Genomic DNA, 23,157 nt, shown 5'->3' with positions numbered 1-23,157 from the left:
TTAGACTTCATAAACATCTCTAAAGCACTTACTCCATTCTAGAGTGGTAGCTATATAATGAAGTGTTCTAAATTTATTAGACTAGAAGTCTTAAATTTTCTCTCTGATTGCTGTTGTTCTAGGTGGCAACAAAAGTCATTCTGACTTCACTTGTAAAAGCCAGATTGGTTTGACACACACATTGTAGAGTTTATTAAATTATTGCCTCTTCTCTCTCATTTGTAATTTTGAAAGTAAATCCATGTTCATGAAATTTATTGCACCTGCATTTGGAGAGGCATAGGGAAATCCAGCAATTGATTCATGAATAGGCTTTATCGTGTAAATGAATGATGGCAAGTGTCTAGTTCACAAGGTGGTTGGAGTGACAGAAAGCACACGCTTCAGCTTTACACATACCTTAGTTTTTAAAGGCTATGTGATTAGAGGAATATGGTTGGAGGAGTGATGTGAGGCCGGTGTATGAATTCACTGCCCCTGCACACAGTCTACCACTCCACAGGGGTCAGACCATCACCCTGGGATGTGTAGGCTGGGCAGGAGTACATTTCTCGGTTCTGCACACAGGATTGACTTGCCATCAGCTAATCCAAACAGCCCAAATACTTCTGTATTAGTGGTTGGCTACATAGTTTTTGCATTGTTTCATACTTGAATAAATTTATTGAACATATACTGTCCAATTACTAGCAACAGCATGCCAAAGAAAAAGCTCACCTTCCCTGAAGAATGTCTGAGAAGCCTAGAACCCAGAAATGGAATAAAACCAGGATAATTAATAGAAAGTATAGGGGAAAAGAAGCTTCCCTCAACTCCACATCACCCCATGCACAATTCTGTGTCACAGACAAATCTTTCAATTTGCTCCTTAAAAAGCAAACAACTCCAGAAGAAAAATTAAAGTTCTTTCAAAAAATTGAATGGCTCAAGAGCAAAAACTTGAATACCATTTATAAGGCCCCCAGCATGCTTCCTGACGATCAATCTAACACAAGTCCCAATGATTATTGTTATCCACATACAAGGAGTTCCCCTAGGAGCTTTTTGCTATTGTTTTCAATTGTTTTAATTTTAAATATACATACAAAAGAGTACATGTAACTTAGAAGTACAATATAAACAGACATCTCAAGAAGTCTTAGGAAATACATTACCAATACATTAGAAGCCCTCTATTCACTCTCCTCAATCACACCCCCTTATTCCAGTTATCCATCCTCTTGAACTTCGTAGTGCTCATTCCCTTACTTTTCTCTCTGGCTTGTACAATGTTAGTATCTTGCAGCAATATATTGCTTAGTTGTCCCTGATTCTGAACATTGTACATATTGAGTCTTACCATATATATTACTTTGACTATTTTCCAATCAAAAGCATGTTGAAATTCATTCATGTGTACACATGCAACTGTAATTCATTCATTTTCACCACCATATAGTATTCAATTTCATGAATATACCAAAGCTATTTACCAATTTTTTTCAGTGGGTGTTTAGGTAATTTGGCATTAAGTTCTCTTACTTTCTGTTTATCTAAATGCATCATCATTTTACCTTCATTCTTGAAAAATATTTAAACTTGGTATGTAATTCCAGGTTGGCAGTTTCACTGCCTTCCTGTTCCCTTTGCTGATATTGAAAAGTCAAGTCTTAGTCTAATTACTATAGGTGAATTATCTTTTCCCTCTGGATGCTTTTAAGAGCTTTTGTGTCTGGCATTCTCCTCTTTCACTATGACGTGTCTAGTCATGGATTTTTTTTCATTTATTATACTTAGGATTTGTTAGTCTTTCTGGATTTGAATTTTGGTGTCTTCAAAAATTAGGGAAGAACATCAGTCATTAACTCTTTGACGATTTCCTTGACCCTATTCTCTACTATTTTGAGATTTAATTCACATATGTTAGGCCTTCTCACTCAATACACCATATCTTTAAATTTCCTTTCATATTTCAATCTCCATTTTATTAGGCAACCTCCCAAAAAATTTCTTTGGATTATTTCCTTTCTAATTTTAAATACCTGTGTCATATTTGCATTAATGAGAAACTTACTTAGAAGTAATTAAACAAACACCAACATGGACAAGTATAGGATTTAGCCTTCTAGGAAAGTTTTAGGGATATTCTTCTAGTATAATTGGACATTTTTTTTAAGTGGGAACATTTCCACTCATTCTAAGCCATAGTATATATTCACTGATGCAATATTTTGTCCATTGATATTTCTACTGAAAGCTCTCTGCATCCGAATTTTGAGTAATATAAAAAGGTAGTTTGAGGTGTTTTTTCATACTTAGTTTAATTTAGATATGAATAATGTAAAGTAATGATTTGTAGGAAACCTTGAAAATAATTTTCCCAAATTTCACATTTAGTGTTAAGGATATTTTGTAAATGTACTTATAATTTGATTTAGACATAAATAAAGAACTAAACTTAAAAGGAAAAATTTGCTTTCCTTTGAGCACAAAATTTGCATACAGATTTTGGTCGAGTACGGCTATGTTTATGGTGATAAATGAGAATAGTTTTATGATAGACCAAAAAAACTCAAAAATAAAAACAAAAGTATTCAGAAGGCTTTGGTATGAAATATAACATAACTTATCTATAGTCTTACATGCCAATATTAGACCTTTAGTTTTGCTTAATGAAACTTTGCAAATACTGTCATTTCAGCTCTAATCATATTTCCAATAAAAGAATTTATATGTTAGCAAGACTTAAGTTGTGCTTCAGGGAAAATTGTAGCCAAGTGAATATATCTTTGTTGGCATTCACTTTCTATGAGCCAACCTTTGAAAACCAGCAGACTTGCAGGTTAGACACATGACTCTCATTAAGTTAATGCTATGCTGTTATATTGTATTACTTTCCTGAATCTAATGGAATTGGTTGATGTGTCAGAGTTACTTGTTTCATTGTTGTTGTTGTTGTATTAGTATTAAGTGTTGGCAGGCAAAGAAAAAGCTTTGAAGGGCACCTGGGTGGCTCAGTGGGTTAAGCCGCTGCCTTCGGCTCAGGTCATGATCTCAGGGTCCTGGGATCGAGTCCCACATCGGGCTCTCTGCTCAGCAGGAAGCCTGCTTCCCTCTCTCTCTCTCTCTGCCTGCCTCTCCGTCTACTTGTGATCTCTCTCTGTCAAATAAATAAATAAAATCTTAAAAAAAAAAAAGAAAAAGCTTTGAAGACAGAATTGTTTAGTTGAAAAAGAACTTATGATCAGTCCTATTAATGATCAAATCCTGGCCCTCCTGCTAACTAGCTGCATGACCAAGAATCTTTTCTCTGAGTTTCCTTATCTGTAAAGTGGTTATGATACAGCATATATTATGTGGATGTAGTGAAAAAGCAAAATTAGATGAGACATTTAAAGCATCTACAACATTGACCGACATCGTACATTGAAAACTTACTGTTTCAGTTTTCATACCAGATGCTGAGATACATAGAGGACCAATAGCTCCTAGCACATGATAAGCAAGTCCATTTCCACCTTTTTGATGGCTCTAGCCCTTTATTCTATCCCAGATTCAAACTAACACTGCTTTATTAATTGCCAGTTCCCAGGTATTTTTAAATCCTTGTCACTCCCTCACTAGTGCTTTCATGAATGCGTTCTAGTTATTTTCCACTCCTTTTTCAACTGATAAGATGATGTACTATAACTTACTCTTTGATTCAAAAATCTACAATGGTTTTCTTTCATATGTCATTGCCCATCTAACTCCCTGGTCAAAGATGGTGACTGGGTGATGGGAACCAATAAATGAGTTTCTACCATATGCACATCTCTTTGCCTTGCAGTAGTCTCCTGAGTACTGAGACCTCTCCCCAGACCTTATTTTTTTTAAGCAGTCTTGCCTTGTTATGGGATCCTGACAGGAAACTGAAATGAAAATATTTAATAGTATATCCACTCAAGCTGCCTAAATTCTCAGATATGTAACACCTCACTTAACCCATAGCCCCTGCTTTACCGATTTATCTTGCCGTCTCTAGTATTGTTCTGCTCCAAGACCCTAACAACACTGACTACATCTCATAATATACTTTTACAGTATCTTAGTTCCACCCTGATTTAAAAACATCTTAACACAGAAACAAGTTTTGTAGTTACCCTGAGAGCAGGAATGTAGGTCTGCATCCTTAAGTTTTTCCATTGACTTTATAGATGACTTTATATATTCCATTGATTTTATATATATGACAGTTTTTTTCTCTCCATAAGCTATACTGTTAAATTACAGACAACTCTTGTTGTTACTATCTTTAGTTCTTCCTCTGAAGTAGATCATATTACCCTCATTTCACAGAAAGCTGGAGTTCATTTCCTTTGGACAAATCCAAGCCTCATTTTCCTCATTCATAACACAATGATAATGGCATCTGACTTGTTGGGTTTATGGAATTAAGTAGAATAAAAAATAATAAAAGAGATTACCACAGAGTATTATATAATATACATTCAATAAATGGCATTTGCCATAGCTGAGACTACCTGAATAAAATCCCATTTACTTGTATCATGTACTGGATAAATTTTAGAATCATATGATTTAGGAAAAAAAGCATTATGTCGGATATCTTCTACTCTACTGATTTCCAGCTGCATTCTAAGACACTCTTGGATTTCTGAGGTAATACAGCATTAGAAGGGAACAGCCTTTTTACCCTCCTTCACTTGTTTAAATCCAAGCAATGCACTGGGATTTTTTAAGTTGCAGTCACATAATTTCATTAACTTACAGAACATTTCATTGAGCATACCTTACTCAAGTCTTGATACACCATGTAATCTGAAATAAGAAATTACCCCAATGTGACACATTCTGAAGATGTGCATGGGTCTCTTTGGATGGACTTTCTTATTCACTACCACAGTCCAGGTCTTGTAGTGGAAAGTAAATACTTCAGAGGAGACTGAATATTCTAAGAAGAGGAATGGGCAATATTGAGAAATATGTTCACGAAACACAATGAATTAAATCAGAAATCAACAACAGAAGGAAATTTGTGAAATACACAGTTAATTGGAAGATAAAATGAATTCTTTGGGCCAAAGAATAAATTGCAAGGGGAATTAGGAAAATGTTGTAAGCTGAATAAAAATGAAAAAAAAAAATCAGAATTTGCAGGGTCCAGCTAGAGTGCTTAGAGGGAAATTTATAGCTTTAATTCCTATATTAGAAAAGAAGATCACAAATCAATTAACCTAAGTTTATTCTTCAAGAAATTAGAAAAAGAACTAAACACAAAGCCAACAGGAAAAAAAAGAATTAATGAAGACTGACATAGAAGTTAAGAAAAAAGAGGGGTGCCTGGGTGCCTCAGTCAGTTAAGTGTCTGTCTTCAGCTCAGGTCATGATCCCAGGGTCCTGGGATCAAGTCTTACATGGGGCTCCATGCTCAGCAGGAGCCTGCTTCTCCCTCTCCCCTCCTCCCTGCTTGTGCTCTCTCTTGCTATCTCTCTCACAAATAAATAAATGATAATAATAAAAAGAAGTTAAGAAAAGAGAAAGTCAATAAAGAAAATTGATAGTACCAAATTTGGTCCTTTGGAAACCAATACCTGAAATCGGTTCTTTGAAAACTAATATTTGAGGAAAAAATATATGTGTACACACAGGCGCGTGCGCGCGCGCGCACACACACACACACACACACACACATACACATACACACAATTTATTTATTTATATTCAGGATTTAACTCACACAATCACACAATTGTGGAGGTGCAAATCCAAAAGCTTCAGGATAGACCATCAGGTTGGAGACCCAGAAAAAGTTGTAGTCCAATTTGAAAAGCAGTCTACTGGCAGAACTCCTTGCCTGGGAAAGATCAAACTCCTTGCTATTAAGGCTTTCAACTTATTGGTGAGGCTCACACACATTACAGAGGGTAACCTGCTTTACTCAAAATTCAGCAACTTAAGGGTTAAATCTCATAAAAAAGAACATTTTTTTTTCCTGAAACATTCAAAATAATGTTTCACCAAATATCTGAGCACTGTAGCCTGGTCAAATTAATACATACAATTAACTATGACAGACACAAATTACCAAAATCAGTGTTGTAAGACTGGGCATAACTAGTGACCTTATAGAAATTAAAAGGATTATAAGATACTAGGAAAAATGTTATGCTAACAAATGAGAACATTTAGGTATAATTGACAAATTCCTAGAAAGATATGAAACTATTGAATTTGATTCAAGAAGACAGAAAATCTGAATAAACCTGAAACACGAGATTGAATTAACTAATCAGCAAACCACCTACAAAAAGAAGAGCAGGCTCAGATAACTTCAATGGTGAATTTTACCAGATATATAAAGAAAAAGCAATATCAATTCTACATACCCATCCAAAAAATAGAAGAGGGAAGTAGGATTAGTTATTATAAATTGAGACTTGACACACTTGGTAAAAAGGAGTTAATCATGATTTCAGTTTGTACCTTTATAGGTACTTCACTTTTCATTCTTCATCATTTCCAGTTATCTCTTGGAACCCCCTGTGACAGTTGGCCTGCTGGATATTGGGATGAGTCTGTCTAAATTGTTGAAGAATATATGTCATCATGGTGGATCAAGAGATAACAAAAAGAATTATCAATAGAGCTTGAATACTTACTGTGTGCCGTGCAATGTTTGTCAGTTTCCATGTTTTTAAATTTCTATTAATTGGTCAGATTGTTGGATTTATTTTTTAAATTGTTATTATTGAAGTACAGTTGATACACACTGTTATAGTCATTTCAAGTGTACAACATAATGATTCAACAGTTCTATATACCACTAAATGCTCACTAAGGTAAATGTAGGCATCATCTGTCACCATAGGTTATTACAGTGGTATTGACTATATTGCCTATGCTGTACTTTTCATCTCCATGACTTATTTATTTCTTAACCGGAAGTTTGTATCTCTTAATCCCCTTCCCCTATTTCACATATCCCCCCCAAGAAATTATTGAATCGGTTCCCTTTAATGCCAATAGTGAACTATAATTTTGACTTGTATTGTATAGATTGCACCTGTATATAGGCTGATATTTTTATTATTATTTATGTACTTAAAAATCCATAATTGAAAGTACAGAATTCCATAGTTGTTGATATATTCACAAGATTGTGCAACCATCACCACTATCTAATTTCAGAACACATTCATTACCTCAAAGGCAACTCTATTTCTGTTAGCACGCATTCTCTTTCATCTCCTCCCTTCAGACTTTGACAATCTAATCTCCTTTTTTATTCCTAAGTATTTTTCCTACTATGTACTGTCTTGGCATTCTTGTTGAAAAATCAGTTGACCACAAATGTATCAACTTATTTCTGAACTAATTTCTATTCCACTGATCTATATATCTATCCTCAGGCCAGTACCACACTGTTTTAATTACTGTAGCTTTGTAGCAAATTTTGAAGCATGGAAGTATGTGAACTCCAATTTTATTTTTTCTTTTTCCAGACTATTCTGACTATTTTGGGTCACTTTCATTTCCATATGAATTTTAAGATCAGCTTGTCCTTTCCCACAAAAATTGGCATTTAGATTTTTGATAGGAATCATATTGAATCTGTAGATCAATTTGGGGAATATTGCCATCTCAGCAATATTAAATCTTCCAATCCATGAATGTTTTTTTCAATTTACTTATATCTTTAATTTCTTTCAGTAATATTTTGTAGTTTTATTATATAGTCTAGCTTTCTTTGGTTAAATTTATTCCTAAATATTTGATTTTTAACACTATTATAAATGGCATTGTTTTCTTAATTTCATTTTTGGATTTTTTTGCTAATGTATAGAAATGAAACTAATATTTGTATATTGATCTTGTATCACGAAACCTTGCTGAACTCATTTATTATCTCATTTATTAAACCCAATAGTTTTGCTGATTCTTTGGGTTTTATATATTTACAATTATGCAGTCTTCAAAAAGAGATGGTTTTATTTCTTTCTGGTCTGGACAACTTTTTTCCTTTTTCTTGCCTAATTGCACTAGGTAGAATTTTCAGCATTATATTGAGAGAAAGTGGTCCTTGTCTTGTTCTTGATCTCAGGGAGGACAGATTTCAGTTTTCCACCACTGAGTATGATGTTAGCTATGGGTTTTTCATTGACACCCTTTGTCAGGTTAAGTTCCTTTTTATTAGTAGTTTGTCGAGTATTTTTTATCATGAAAAGGTGTTGGATTAGGTCAAATGCTTTTCATGTATCTCTTGAGATAATGATGTGTTTTGTGTTCCATATTCTATTGATATGGTGCACTACATTAATTTTTTTTGGATGTGAAGCCAATAATCATGGTGCATCATTATTTTACATATATTGCTAGTATTTTTGAGGAATTCTGCATCTATATTTATATGAGGTATTGGTCTGCAGTTTTCTTTTCAAATGATGTTTCTATCTGGTTTTGGTATCAGGGTAATACTGTTTTCATAGAAAGTCAGGTGGTATTTCATCCTTTTCTATGTTTTGGAATATTTTCTGAAAGATTGGTCTTAATTTGGGGTACCTGGTGGCTCAGTCCGTTAGTCATCTGCCTACAGCTCAGGTCATAATCCCAGGCGCCTGGGATGGAGCCCTGTGTTGGGCTCCCTGCTCAGTAGGGGAGTCTGTTTTTCTCTCTCCCTCTGCCACTTCCCCTACTTGTGCTCTCTCTCTCTCTCAAAGAAATAAATGAAATCTTTTTTAAAAAAAAGATGGGTCTTAATTTTTCTTTAAATCTTTGGTAGAATTCAGCAATAAAGCCATCTGGGCCTGGGCTTTGCTTTGTGGCATTTTTAAAATTACTAAACCAATATCCTTACTTATTATAAATCTATTCTGATTTCCATATACTATTTGTAATTTTTGTTTTGTTTTGTTTTGTTTTTAAAGATTTTATTTATTTATTTGACAGAGAGAGATCACAAGCAGGCAGAGAGGCAGGCAGAGAGACAGGAGGAAGCAGGCTCCCCGCTGAGCAGAGAGCCCGATGCGGGACTCGATCCCAGGACTCCGAGATCATGACCTGAGCCGAAGGCAGCGGCTTAACCCACTGAGCCACCCAGGCGCCCACTATTTGTAATTTTAAAGGCAATTCCTGAAGTAGGTGGCATGACAACAATTATAAAAAGGAGGAAACAGAGGTTGATTTTTTGATAGTGAGTACCAAGTTATTGAGTGATAAAGCTAAAATTCTGATCATTCTGGCTATGAAAACTATCAGCTTCTCTTGCATTATACTATCTTCCACGAACACTGATTAAGATTATATATTCCCTTTGTCTTAGGTGCAAATATAAAGTTATAAGATATAGATCCATAAGAGAAATGTTGGCACTTTGAAGCTAATGTCTATTGGCAAACTTTCAATCAATATTATGTTGCTCAGAGTATGAACATCTTTGTGAAAACATTATATCCAACCCATTTTTAGTTATCTGTCTTTCATCTTGACATCAGATTTTGGTAATGTGGTTTTTGAAATTTTTTTTATTTAATTATAGTTGACGTACAATGTTGTATCAGTTTCAAGTGTACAACATAGTGAATCAACTTCCCAACACGTTATGCTATGCTCACCATAAGTGTAGGTACCTTCTGTCACCATACAACACTATTACAGTATCACTGACAATATTGCCTATGCTGTGTTTTTATTCCTGTAACTCATTCACTCCATAACTGGAAGTCTGTATCTCCCACTTCCTTTCACCCATTTTGCCCATCCCTCCACCCTCTCTGCTCTGGCAGCCATCAATTTGTTTTCTGTATTTATAGTTCTGATTTTTTAAAAAAGATTTTATTTATGTATTAGGCATAGAGAGAGAGAGAGAGCACAAGCAGGGGAAGCAACGGAGGGAGAGGGAGAAGTAGGCTTTCCACTGAGCAAGGAGCCCAATATGGGACTTGATCCCAGGACTCTGTGATCATGACCTGAGCTGAAGGCAGATGCTTAACAGACTGAGCCACCCAGGTGCCCCTGTAGGTCTGATTTTTGTTGTTGTTGTTGTTTATTTGTTTTGTTTTTTAAATTTCACATATGAGTGAAATCATATGGTATTTATCTTTCTCAGTCTGACTTATTTCACTTAGCATAATATGCTATAGGTCCACCCACATTGTTGCAAAAGGCACAATCTCATCCTTTGTAATGGCTGTGTAACATTCGTGTGTGTGTGTGTGTGTGTGTGTGTGTGTGTGTGTGTGCATGAGTTAATCAAAGGTGCATTTGGGAGTCTGTTTCGTCCCCTACTCCAGGTGAACTCCTGAACATTCTAGAACCAAGTACAGCATTCCAGAAGACCAGATTTAAGGAACATCTAGATTTTGACTGACCTCACTCTCAGGGACAATATGTGTAATTTTGCTAGAAGATAAGAAAACTGACATTCTGTAATCACCTGTCCCCTAATCCAACAATGTACAATATAAACTAGCTAGACAGGGTGAGTGATCTGTGTTCATAAAACATGTTTTCTGGAGGGAGATCAATCCATACATTACCTACTACTATGCTCTGTGTGCTTTCCCCTCCTTTAATTAGGCATGGTCTTCTCAGGTTAAAGATGTAGAAGCTGAGGGTCATGGAGATGGATTGAATTTATCACCATTAATGGGAAAGTTGATTTAATACTTCTCAGTGGAGAACTCTTGTTTCTAGAATATCCTGCCAATCAGATATTAGTAATAATTATTCATACATTGAGCCATTCATTTGTTTCCCAAATATTAACTATATAAATATTTAATTAATGAAAAAAATGAAAAACAGTTGGAAACTGATAGCATACTTAAGGACAACTGAACATTTTCCTAGATCCCTCAGAGCTATAACAAAGCCCTAGCATGCTTTAAAAGATAAAACATTAACTCTACCAGCCAAAGTACCCATCTAGAATGAAATCTTTAAAAATCCCTGAGGGAATTTTTTCCTTTGGGGGGAGGGCTTAGTATTCTTTCTTTTGGGAGAGGGGCTTAGTATGAGAGACATGCCTAGTGGTTTCAACTTAGTTCTTCTGTCCATTTAACAGCTTTTCGTTAAGCTCATAATGTGTGCATGGCATTATCATCGGTGTTAATATCACCAATATATATGCAATAAGACTAAATGAATAACAAGTTTCATTTCAGTGAATGTTTAAAAAATAAATCCCTCATCTGAAAGCTAGCATAATGCCTGGTTCCTAATATATTCTACAACTCCTAATCTCAAGGGAATTCAATTTTCAGTCATACACAGATACAAAGTGTAACAAGCAACATGAAGCTGATGCCTTTAAAGTCTCATATCCATTTCATGAACTATGTATAAAACCAGTAGAAAAATTGAAAATAGTTAATTTTAGGACTTGTGATAGCCTCTAAAATCCATGCACAAGGAAGAGAAGTCTTTGGAATAGTATCTTTCTTTCTATTCTCCCATTTAGGGCTTGAATATTTTCTAGAAGCATATTTGAAATAGAACTATGGGAGAAGTTGAAAGAAAAAGCAGACAGTGCTTCCGAGTCAGATGCTGGAACATCACTGGATGTTTTCTAAACCTCTAAAAGACCATCTGGACCAGTATCAGTATTGATCAGTGCTCAGTACAACACTATGGAGAGTGCTCTAGTGGTCCCAGGTGTTTTAGATGGACATCAGGCCTGGCCCTTGGCCCACCATTTATGAGATATTGTGGCAAGGTGAATCCATTTTTGTTCATTGGCTTTGGTTTTTCAGAAATGAGGGAGGGGGAAAATAAGCCCAAACAATATCCAAACTACCATTGTAGACAATGGAGCATATCTTTGTGAGGGCACTCCAGAGCCGAAGAAAGCAGATCATGACCAGAGGTGAGGCAAATTTAGTGTTGCAGAATTTAGAAGATCTTTCTATAATATTTAGAAGTGTTCCCATTAAACTTTCCGAAACTTTCTAGAGTGGAAATATGAATATGTTTGAAAAAGAGGGTACAGTCCTTTCCTATACCTTAATTTTGGGTCCTTAATTTTGTATCAGTTCCCACAACTGAGGGAACAGTTTAAAAATAAAATTATATTATAATTTGGCTGCCATTACTATTACATGAATGCCAAGAAGAGACAAGAAGTTAATGCAAATAGAAAGACTCTGGCCCTGATAAAACTTCGGTTGATCTGTTCAGTGGTTCTGAACATTTTGGGTCAGGAGTGCCTTGGAGAATTTCATGAAAGCCGTCCAGCCAACCAGTAGTTCATGCACTGAATTTTGCATACAATTTCAGGGGATCAGAGAACCTTGATGTGTGCTTTAGTCAACCTGTAGCTCCCAAGTTAAGAACTCTTTGGCTAAATAATAAAAACATTATACCGTAGTTGTGAAAAGCTCAGGAGGTTTGGGCATTGATAAGGAAGCTAGGCTCCAGAACTAGAATCCACTGGAGGAATCTCTATCTGCTTATCTGTAATCAGTGGCATGAGTCCACAGGGTGTTGGCCTATAGGTAAGAGTTTATGAGGTGAACAAAGGTGCCTTTTATTATAGATTATTATCTTTGGAGTTTCCTCTCAGGTTCCAGGACAACTGGGCCACTCCAGCAGTCCACAATCTGTCCAGCTTCCGTATATCCACCTCAGCCTCCCATCACTCCATACTCTTTTCCCTCCTTAGCTTATATTAAGAGCTCAGTAAATACTTGTAACTCCAAGAAAAGCAGGTCCATGTACCCAAGAGGCCCTCTTTGATTGTGGAAAATGGGCCCATAGTTCTAGTGGCAAAGATTGTTAGGCAATGTTCCCTATTCTACCTCAAAAAAGAGAGAAAGTCCAGTCACCCTCATGGCATTATGTATGAGTGAGTAATTACATTAAAATCATATTCTGATTCAGGAACTCAGGCCTGGAGAAGAGGAGGCTATATGTTAAATATACACCCCACTTGGATCCAAAAACCAGTTAGTGTTCTGTGGAGCAACATTTGAGAACCACTACTCTAGCTTAAGTAATAATGAAAACTGATAGCAACAACCGTCCATCCCTTACTAAGTGTAAGGCACTTAATACATAGAGTCCTATGTTAGCCTCTGAAAAAATCTAAGAGGTAGGTATGTTAATGGCAATATCATAAATCGAACATCCAAACAAAGTGAGGTAAAGAGTGGTTAAAAAGAGGTAAAGAGAACTTGCCCAACTTCACACAGAGAAAGAGCAAGGACTGCCAACCAAACCTGTCTGACTAGTGAGTTCTGGGCTTCTCACCTTTCTCTTATTATACCATGTGATATAGATATGCCTGTGGGGATCTGGTTAAGCCTATGGACCCCATCCCAGATGAATATTTTTCAAGTACTTAAAATGAAACAGCAAATTCCAAAGTAAACTGAATATAGTAAAATTCAGTTGTCAACTTATTTTAAAAAATAGATATGTGATATAGGAACATGTGTTACTTTTGTAATGCTTTAACTAGCAAGATCTAGGGACAAGTCTAATAACTACCACAGTTTCAAAGTGCTAATTCAAATGAATATAAGTGATGTTTTGAGATATCTGTAATAACCTTAAGGCAATATGAAAATATTTATGATTTCTGTTGAACCAGTCACATATACTGCTAGTAGAACTGTGCTTGGTTGCCTGCATTCATTAGGGAAGGAAATGCTGAACTTCACATAAAAGTTAGTACAAATAAAGGTGTATATTTTTTTATTTCTTTTCAGCGTAACAGTATTCATTGTTTTTGCACCACACCCAGTGCTCCATGCAATCCGTGCCCTCTCTAATACCCACCACCTGGTTCCCCCAACCTCCCAACCCCCCGCCCCTTCAAAACCCTCAGATTATTTTTCAGAGTCCATAGTCTCTCATGGTGTATATTTTTTATCTGCATCCATGTTCATGGACTCTGAATTCCATCTACAGAGCCCAGGATAAGAACTTCTGTAGAGTTTGTCCTCTTAATGGGCATGATGCATGGAATTTCATCGGAATGATTAAAGAGAAGTTATCTGTTTCCTTGCAGTTCTGATATTCTATGACTTTCTCTAATAGGTGGTGAAGATAAAAAGCAATGTGACATTGTTGAAATGTAATTTGGAAAATTGGACATTAAAGTAAATGATGCTTTTCCAAAACAGCCTTCTTGGGAAGATGTGCACTCATTGCAATGATGCCTCCTTGTTTGTTTGGCGTTTGTGCCAAAAACATTTTAGACCTCCTAGTGCCAAGTATGAACTGACTCCCTACTGTCAATTGGGTAGTATTTAGTTTTATCTCCCTGAGTATTCCTCCTGTGTCCTCAGCTTTGGTTACCAGAACTCTACCATTCCTCTGAAGCCCCCAGACCATCTCACTCTCAGATTCTAGTCATAGGCCCCTCTCTCTTTCTTCACCTCAACCTTTGAGGAATTTCCTCTCATCTCACTTTCCACATTGAGGTCTTGTATCTGATTTTGTCCCATTCTCTCTTTGTCCCCTCTTCCCCTACTCTCCCCTCCTACTCTTCCATTTTCCTTATGGCACTAGCTCCTTCCTGTCTTCCAGAAAAAAAGGATCAACTATCTCTTTCGCAAAACAACACAGAATATTTTCTGATTCACCCATACTCCCAAGGTCCAACTCATGAAAAGGTAAACTGTGCTTTCTTTCCTTTCTCAGTGCAGACCTCATTATCCCTTGGAAATCTGACTTCTTCCTATCCACACCACTTAACTGAAACTGCTCCATTAAAGTCAGCAAGGACTTCCTGATTTCCAAACCCCGCATCCCTCACTCTCTCATTTGTCTGGAATTGTCTGAGCTATTTTACATTCCTCTCCTCAGCTGTTTCTACTCCTCTGTCTCACGGTTCTTCCTCTACCCATTAATGACAACTTTTCTTTCCCCCTTTCCTATTTATGAGGCTTATAATACAAAACAGTATGTGTATATGTATATATGTAAGATATATCACTTATGTATACATACATATGTAAAATATATCAAATATTATATACTATATACACATATATAATCTATCAACACTATACCATGTAAGATATATACCTCTCAGTTTTCTTGTGAGGATACAATGTGTATATAATTAATATATGGCATATATTACATATAGTTCATGTAGATTACATATAACTGTATGTCCTATATGATATATGATTTTCACATATGCATGCATATGTATGTATTTATGTGTGTGTGTACACACTTAATCCTAAAAACAAGCATTGAGATATATAATATAATTTTTTCAATTTTCAGATACAAATATTGAGCACAGAGAGGCCATTTCACTCGCTCAAGATCAAAGAGCTGGTAAGTACCTGAGCTAAGATTTGAACTGGTGCATTCTGGGTAAAGGGCCCAGGCTGAGACACTGCATGTTCAGCACCTTCAGTTTCCAGAGAGAGAGATAACATAGCAAAGGTGGTAGGTGTTCTGTTATTTCATCAGAGACATTGTTACAGGATTTCTTTTCCTTTAGTGCCCACGGTACTTGGGTTCTTGGTCACACTGCTTTGAAGAATGAAGAGGTAGACCAGACAGAGTGGTGGGCAGCAAAGAGTTTATTGAGTGATAGTAAAGTTTATTGAGTGATAGTACAAAGTTCCTAAAGAGGGAGGGGACCCGAGAAGGTTGCCATCAGAGTTTCTAAGTCTAGAGGTTTTTAAGGGCTGTTGGCTGTTGGCAGGCTGATTTAATCTAATTAACCCTCCTGTCATCCCATCAGGTTTTTGCCATCTTTCTGTCACCTGGGAAAGGGTGGAGGGCTTCCTTTCAGGGTGGTGTAAAATCCTTAAGGGTGATTTCTTCTTAGGGTGGGAGCCTCCTGTCCCTGCCTGCCTTTCTTCCAACTGCCCTTCATCCACACTGCATCTCAAACTGAAGCCAACTTCTCCCTGAATAACACAGGCCTTCACTACAACCCTGTTTATGCTGAGACACTCATGATTATTATAGGTTGAAATCTTATCCAAGGCTAATTTTTGAAGAAATTTGAGAGTTCCTTTTCCCCAACTTCTGATCTGATTATCAGCAGCCATAGTGATATCTTTTGCCTCTTCTGTCTCCTTCCCTTGTTAATAGCACCCTAGTTCAGGCTCGTGCTTCCTCTTGCCTCATCTACAACATTAGCCTGTTATCTGGGCTCTCCTTGCTTTAATCCATTTTATACAACTGCCATGATTATCTTTTTTTTTAAAGGTTTTATTTATTTATTTGACAGACAGAGATCACAAGCAGGCAGAGAGTCAGGCAGAGAGAGAGAAAGGAGGAAGCAGGCTCCCTGCCGAGCAGAGAGCCTGATGCGGGGCTCGATCCCAGGACCCTGGGATCATGACCTGAGCTGAAGGCAGAGGCTTTAACCCACTGAGCCACCCAGGCGCCCCCATGATTATCTTTCTAAGGAGTATTCCATTTATGCCATAATTGCTCAAAATATTCAATGATTTCTTATTGTCTAAGAAATTAAAAATAGATCATTTGACATGATACTAAAGGTCCTTCAGAGCATGTCTCACAACTATCTTACCAAGTGAATATTTCTCTCCTTCCCCCTAATGTTCTTTATAATCCAGCCCCTGGAACAGTTCTTTGTCCTTTATACATATTTCAAGCAATTATCATTTTCCCCTCTCAAGTCCTACCTACCTTAAAGAATTATGCCAAACACCTGTCTGTCTTCTCATAGAAACTTCCCTGATCCCTCTTGTACCCCAGAAGCCCTAACTTCTTTCTCTTCAGAAAATGTCTAGCTACTAGTACCTCTCCTATAGCATTTGGGTTCTGACCCCTGTTTGAAGTATTTGTATGCTTTTCTGCCTCATGTATCTTCTTTCCTGCGATGTATAATAGCACACTGTCTGTCACTTAGAAAACATCCAGTGACTGTCTGTCAAAGTGATTTTAATTGGGCATGTCTGCTAGAGTTGACTATAACAGTCACACTAGAAAAATCTTCTCCTTGTTTTAAAGCAACACAGATTTATGCACCAAGTGGTAATATTGGGGAGCTAGCTAGTAGTAGCCTTAACCATAAAACAGTTTTTAACAATGAAATTCATCCTTAAAGTATGAATTTTTAAAAATGTTTTTTAAGATTTTATTTATTTGACACAGAGAGAGAGATCACAAGTAGGCAGAGAAGCAGGCAGAGAGAGAGAGGGGGAAGCAGGCTCCCTGCTGAGCAGAGAGCCCAATGCGGGGCTTGATCCCAGGACCTTGAAACCATGACCTAAGCTGAAGGCAGAGGCTTAACCCGATGAGCCACCCAGGCTCCCCATTAAAGTATGAATTTTTTTTATCATTGGAAATATTGTCATGAATATGATACAAGATCTGAAGAGAATCCCATATAAGGAATTCAAAATAGAATTCTAGTTCATTTCCCATTTCAAAGGTCTCTGGTAACTTCCTATAACAGGAGTATAATGCAGACTCCTTCCATGTCCTACACAGCCCTGCTTGTTCTGGTTCTTGCTTATCTCTGGGATCCTCTCTTCCCATTGCCTCCCTATTGCTTGCTTCTCTAGTCATACAAGAATTTTCTAGCTTCTTTAACATGTCAAGATTGTTCCTGCCTCAGGGCCCTTGTCCTGGCTTTCTCTCTACTTGTGATGCTCCTCTCCCAGACTTCAGATGGCTCTTTTCCGCATTAGTCAAGCCTTGGTTCAATGTCACCCACTCAGAGAGGTTTTCTTGACACCCTACCTGAAAGAGGCCCCATGCTCACTCCATCAACCTCTATTTACTTACCTTGTCTTTTTTCATAATACAACTCTCTGAAAGTATTTAGCATATGTGTTAATTGTATCATTCTCCATTTTAATATATAATCCCAAAAGGCAGCAGATTTTCATCACTCTGTCCTGAACACTTAGAACAGAATCTGGCACATAGTAAATTCTTAGCATTTATATCTTGAAAAAAATATGATCAATGAATGATTATACGCTTAGTGACTACTATTATAAGGGGGCAGTATTAATTTAGAATAATTAATTTTAGAAGAGTATTACCAATTTGAGTGACAGTTACACTTCATGCACTCAAACATTTAAGCTTTTTCAGGGAAACACATATGCCAGTCCAGATATTTCTTAGTAATATTATGTCATAGAGAAAAAGGAACAATAGTGTTGAAGTCTGCTGTCATCAGAAAATGCCAATGTATATGCAACTGTTCTTTTTTTTCAAGATTAAAGACCCCATATTCACAACTAAAGTGGATTATCTGATGCTTTCTCAGCAAAGGAAGACTCAGGCTTCCCTAAGGCTAAAAAAACATAAGTTTATGTAATTCCAGCAATCAATCATTTGCTCAAATCCACACAGTTATCACTAAAGGTCACAGGAAAGCTCATTTTGTTTCATTTCTGATTAAAATGAGGGAACTTATGTAGGTGGCCTTCTCATAAAATCAACAGTCTTTAAAACCTCATTTTTAATAAGTAATCCATTTTATATTTTCTTTTTCATAAATTTATTTTACTTATAGACATATAATTTTTCATGAAGGCATTATATGCAGTCATACTCATACATATTGTGTGCAAGGTTTTTTTTTTTTGCTGTTGTTGTTCTTTATGCTGTTTAGCTTCTCATTCCCCCAATTTAGTTATCCCCTGTATGGTAACCTATGTTGGCAAATGCGTGTGTGCATGTATGGACCATGGAAGTCATTGTTAAAAATCTAATTTATTTTCTGGTATGTTCTCATTCACATTCACATGCAGATAGATAGATAGATATCTAAAACATTATAGACATTATAGGTATTGATCCTTTGTCATCTGTATAAAAAATATGTCCCAGATCACTTCTGACTCCAACAATATTTTGAGTAGCCCCATTCTTCCCAGACTCTCCACCTTATAGTTTTAAAACACTGGACATAACTAACCAAATAAGCATAAGGAGACTCTGAAAGGTATAAATAAAAGGGCAGACTGTAAGAAATAATATTGTTTAAATGTTCATATTATCCAAAGCAGTTACAGACTCAGTGGAATCCCTATCAGAATTCCAATGGCATTTTTTCAGAGCCATAAAAAAGAATCCTAAAATTTCTATGGAAACACAAAAGACCCAAACAGCCAAAGCGTCCTGAGAAAGAAGAATGGAGCTGGAGGAATAACAGTTTCTGATAACTATATTACAAAGTTATGGTAATTAAAGCAGTATGGTGTTGACATAAAAACAGACATATAGATCAGTGGAAAGAACCAAGAAGAGCCCAGAAATAAACCCACATGTATGGTCAATTAATTTATGACAAATGAGCAAAGAATATATAGTGGGGAAATGATAGTCTTCAATAAATGGTGATGGGAAAAATTTTGCCACATGCAAAAGAATGAAACTGGACCCTATCTTATACCACTTGTAAAAATCAACTCAAAGTGGATTAAATATTTAAACATAAAACCCAAAACCATAAAATTCTTAGAAGAAAACATAGAAAGTAATCTCCTTGACATTGGTCTTAGCAATGCTTTTTTTTTTTTTAATTTGGCACCAAGAACAAAGACAAACAAAAATAAAGAAGTGGGATGGAATTACATCAAACTAAAAAGTTTTTTTCACAGCAAAGAAAACCCTCAGGAAAATAAAAGGCAACTTATGGAAGGGGAGAAAATATTTGTAAATCATATATCTGATGAAGAATTAATATCCAAAATACATAAAGAACCCATATACATGAAAAGCAAAAAAAAAAAATCTGATTTAAAAATGGGCAAAGGAATTGAATAGACATTTTTCCAAAGAAGACATACAATTAACTGACAAGCACATGAAAAAGTACTCAACATCACTAATCATGAGGGAAATGCTCTTCACTTCATACCTGCTAGTTGTTAGAATGGCTATTATCCAAAAGACAAAAAATAAATTCTGGCAAGGATGTGGAGAAAAGAGGACCCTTACACACTATTTGTGGGAATTTAAATCAGTTCAGCTCCTATGGAAAAAAATATGGACGTGGCTCAAAAAATTAAAAGCAGAACTACCAGATCCAGCAGTGGCCACTTCTGGGTATATATCTGAATGAAGTAAAATCACTATCTTGAAGAGATGTTTGCACCCCCATGTTCATTGCAGCATTATTCCTAATGCCAAGGTATGGAAACAGCCTAAGTGTCCATCAGCAGATAAATGGGAAAAGAAAATGTGATATACATTGAATGCAGTGTTACTCAGCCATAAAAAATGAGATCCCACTATTTGCAGCAACATAGATGAAACTTGAGGGCACTATGCTAAGTGAAATAAGTCAGGCAAAGAAAGGCAAATATGTATGATCTCACTTAAATGTAGAATCCAAACAAAAAACAAAACAAAACAAAATAGAACAGAATAGATTTGTGGTTCCCAGAGGTAGGAGGTTGGGATGGCTGAAATGGGTGAAGTTGGTCAAAAGGTACAAACTTCCAGTTACAAGATAAATAAATCCTGAAAATGTAACATACAGCATGATAACTATAGTTGACAGTATTGTATTTCATAGCTGAAAGTTGCTAAGAGCGTAAATCTTAAAAGTTCTCATCATAAGAAAGAAACTATGTGAAGTGATGTATATTAACTAAATGTGGTGATCGTTTCATGATACATGCATATATTAAATCATATACATATACTACATATACCTTAAACTAATACAATGTTATATGTAAATTACTTCCCCAAAAAACTAGGGGAAAAAACCTGCCATAACGAACCAAACACGCATAGGAAGATTCTGAAAGGTGGAAAGAAGGCAGACTGCTGAGGGACCTTGGGACTTGAGGGACAATCTGACAGTTAATTCCTTGGGTTTCCTTATTGCCACCCATATATCCTGGAGAGGACACTGCGGAGACCTCCCACCCAAAACTGTCAACAAGAAAAGACCAAAAAGTAAAAATTTCCAAGAGCCTGTTGCCACTAGCTAAAGACCAGGAGAAGGTTGGTGTAACAACAGAAAACATTTTGCAATACCTGCCTTGCTCCAACCAAGCACAAGCAGAAACACTGCAACATCCGCTCACCTCCCACCACCACCCCTTCCCTGTTTTCTCAGGGAGGACTGGGGATTTGATTGCTATTCCCTGCCTGGCTGAAGTTGGTGGTGCTCTGATCCTCTGTCGTGGTAAGACTGTCAAATCTTAGCGGGGAGTCAGCCTTCCATCACCTTCCTGGCAGAAGCAGGCAACAATTCCCCTGCAGGATGGAACAGATGGCCCAAGCAGAGAGCTGGTCTTCCACCCCTCCCAAGCCTTCTGTGCTTTGGTTCTCCTCCCAGAGTAGTGTTAGCAGGGTCCAGGGGCAAGCCCCACCTCTTCCACCACAGTGAGAACACTGAACCCAAAGCAAGACTAGTTGGTACTCTGCTTCTCCCTACTCAAAATAAATGAAAAAAATATCCTGTGTTCCTGAATGCAAAGTGGTATAGCCTCTGTGAAATACAGTGTGGTGGTTTCACAAAAATTAAACACAGAATTATTATATGATCCAGTAATTCCACTTCTGGGTACATACCCCAAAGAGCTGAAAATAGTGACTCAGGAAGATATTTGTAGGAGTCCTGGGTAGCTCAGTCAGTTAAACGTCTGACTTCAGCTCAGGTCATGATCTCAGAGTCCTGGGATCTAGAGCCCTGTGCCAGGCTTCCCACTCAGTGGGGAGTCTGCTTGTCTATCTCTCTCTGCCCTTCCCCCCACTCATGCTCTCTCTTTCTCTCTCTCAAGTTAACAAATACAATCTTTTTTTAAAAAAAGATATTTGTACACTTCTATACATAACAGCATTATTCCTGAAAGTTAACAGGTAGAAATGTCCATCAAAAGATAAATGGGTAAACAAACTATGGTACATACCTACCACAGAATATTTATTCAGCCTTAAAAAAGCAGGAAATTTTGATAGATGTTACAATGTAGCTGAACCTTAAAAGCCTTATGCTAAGTAAGACAATAAAACAAATATTATATGTTACCTCACATGAGCTACCTATCTTAGTCAATTCCATAAAGACAGATAGTAGAAGGTTGATGGCAAGGGTTAAGGGTAGGGGACAATGGGGAGCTGTCGTTGATGGGTACAAGAGTTTTGTTTGGGAAGATGAAAAACTTCTGGTAATGGATGGTAGTAATGGTTGTCCAACAATATGAATGCACCTAATGCTGCAGAACTATTCCTTTTAAAGTGATTAAAATGGTAAATTTGGCTATATATGCTTCAGCATAATTAAAACATTTTTATTGGGCCGCCTGGGTGGCTCAGTGGGTTGAGCCTCTGCCTTCAGCTCGGGTCATGGTCTCAGGGTCCTGGGATCGAGCCCCGCACTGGGCTCTCCATTCAGCAGGGAGCCTGCTTCCCTTCCTCTCTCTCTCTCTGCCTGCCTCTCTGCCTACTTGTGATCTCTGTCTGTCAAATAAATAAATAAAATGTTAAAAAAATTATTTGTAAAGGTGCAAAATAGCTTTGAAATTTATATTTGAAGGGGGGATATATAGGCATGATCTGGCCAGACTGACTGGATATTTGGGTTAGATGTGATGAGCAAAGGTATCTATAGATTTCAGTATTTTTAAGAGCATCCAGAGTGTGTACATACACTGAATTGAAATGGTCTTGAAATTATTCAATTATAAGGTACTATCAAAATCTTGAAATTGCAGAGTCTGAGTAATGGGTATATGTGGGTTCACTACTACTATCTCTATTTTGTCTGTTTTCATAAATAAAAAGTTTTCTTTAATGTGAAGAAAGGCTATATACTGTATCCCCCCAACCTTGTGATATATGTGATACATTTCCAGGTCCAGCTGTGGAGACAGTAAAAAGATCAGTGGTTACCAGAGCTTCGGGGGGGAGGTGGGGAGGGCAAAAATTTGGAGCACACAGGAGTTTTAGGATGGTGAACCTATTCTGTATGATACCATAGTGGTGGATAAGTTACATTATGTATCTGTCAAGTCCTGTAGAACATACAACACAAAGAGTCAACCCTGATGTAAAACGGGGACTTTAATTGAGGATAATAATGTATCAATATGGGTTCACCAAATTTAACATATGTATTATAATACTACTAGATGTTAATAACAGGGGAAAACATGGGGGATGGAAGCAGGTATGTGGGAACCCTCAGTAATTTCTCATCAAGTTTTTGTAAACCTAAAAAAACTCTGAAGAACCAGATCCATTAATTAAAAA

The sequence above is a fragment of the Lutra lutra genome, chromosome X, assembly GCF_902655055.1.
Source record: "Lutra lutra chromosome X, mLutLut1.2, whole genome shotgun sequence".
Classification (NCBI taxonomy): Eukaryota; Metazoa; Chordata; class Mammalia; order Carnivora; family Mustelidae; genus Lutra; species Lutra lutra.
This window is presented reverse-complemented; position numbering follows the sequence as displayed.